This window comes from Anomaloglossus baeobatrachus, chromosome 5, assembly GCF_048569485.1.
Source record: "Anomaloglossus baeobatrachus isolate aAnoBae1 chromosome 5, aAnoBae1.hap1, whole genome shotgun sequence".
Lineage (NCBI taxonomy): Eukaryota > Metazoa > Chordata > Amphibia > Anura > Aromobatidae > Anomaloglossus > Anomaloglossus baeobatrachus.
In genome coordinates, this window is record NC_134357.1 from 105492877 (window position 1) to 105494669 (window position 1793).

The window sequence follows — 1793 nt, forward strand, 5'->3', positions numbered from 1 at the left end:
TTCCGGGCCGGGCGCTGCTCCCACAGCCCACGCGGGAACTGTAGCTTCTCCTTTCCCGCCGGCGGTTTTCTCTACATGCGGTGAGGCGGAACCCGCTGCCGATGCTGGTAGCAGCGGACTGGGCGGGGGAGCAGCGGTGATCGACACGGACAAAGGGGGAGGCAGTATAGGGGGTCGGGGCAGACCTGGTGTGACCATTGAACACTGAGAGAGGTGATAAGGGTTTTGTAGGTTGGCTGCTGTCACCTTATTAGGGGCTGGTGTTTGTGCTGGGGGTCTACCTGTGACTACCTGGGTGCTACAGAAGTATGTGGCCGAGCACAAAATCGTAAACCTACTTAAAATATTCAGAATTTTTTTTTTGTGATTATGTGATTATGTGTCGCGATGTCGTATAGAATAAACATACATATGCTCTTTCTCACTACTTCTACGCATATGTGTTATCTTCCAGTAAAATTGACACCATCAGACATTACATGTGCTCATGTTGACTTGGAAAGGCAGTGATTATCAATAATGTTTCTGCCATTGTAACATTAGGAGTTTAATGTTATTCTGAAGTCAGGTAAGAATTCTGTCTTGATTATTCAGGGTACTACCACACTGCGGTAGCACCTCACAAGTTTCACTCCTTTTTTTAACAATCAACCCTTCGCTGCTCTCTGTATGAGCAGCCGAGAGGGCTATGCAATGGCATCACACTAGGCTCTTTGATTGAGGAGCATGCCCCAAATGATAAGTCCATCGCCTCAATACTAAAGCATCTGTTCTCAATTTTAAAAGTTTTCTTCATTTAAAGATGCTCTGCTCAGTAGCTCCCAAACTTCTCGCTGCAAAGTCACGCACTAGTCACTGTACTTATAGCACTGAGCAAAGGGCAGCAACCAAGCTCCTATTCCTGCAAGACTAGTCCTCCCCCCCCCCCCAATTTGCTGGCCTGAATTGAATCCGAGAGGGCTGTGAGAGTAATTTGGGAAGCTGACGGGAGCTCCTACACAGCAGTGAGCAGAGCTGTGGAACAAACAGATTGCTCCAGTTTGGCTGTCCATGTGTAGGGGCCAGAAACTGGAGGAAGGAGCATGTAAGGGGCAATATGGAGGAAGTGGAGCATGACAGATGGCTGAAGACGACAGACTAAAAACAAAAGAGAAATCAGATAAGAAGTAAGCTGAAAGAGGCTGTTAGCTAGGTTAGCAGGGGCCCCTTTGGGAATGAGGAACTTGGCAACTAGAACTCCCTTCCTCACCCCCAAAACAAGCCCAGCCTGTGCCCAGTAAAGTATTCTCCAGTAAGCCAGTCAAAAACTGTGGCTAGGACAGCCTAGGAATGAGCTCACTGTCAAGTTGGTGATGGAGCCTATTTGCTGTTTGTGGCCTCACCTAAAGTCCTGCTAACCTAGCTATGGCTTAATAAAGGGAAGTAAGTAAACCCAGCCAGGCCCCCCTTCACCGTGCCCCATCAGTAAAGGCAGTAATGCCCTGATGGCAGCACAGTTATCCAGTGTGACCCTGTACGCTGTGGAATTCTACTCCAAAACCCTTTAGCAAACATTAGAGCAGAATAAAGAGCATTAACACCACCGCTGCAGTGAAGGTACGGGGACTCCCGGGAGCGGTGTAGTGGCGCAGCTAGGTGTTGACCCCTCCGTGGGTAGGGGATGTTGGTCCCGGGGCCCGGTTGGCGAGGGCCGGGGTGCAGGGCGCAGTGTTGCAGTGCAGTGCGGTGCGGTGCCTGAGGGCACTGGTGTACTCACTCTGATACAAGACACTGGAGGCACTGGTAAACGAAAC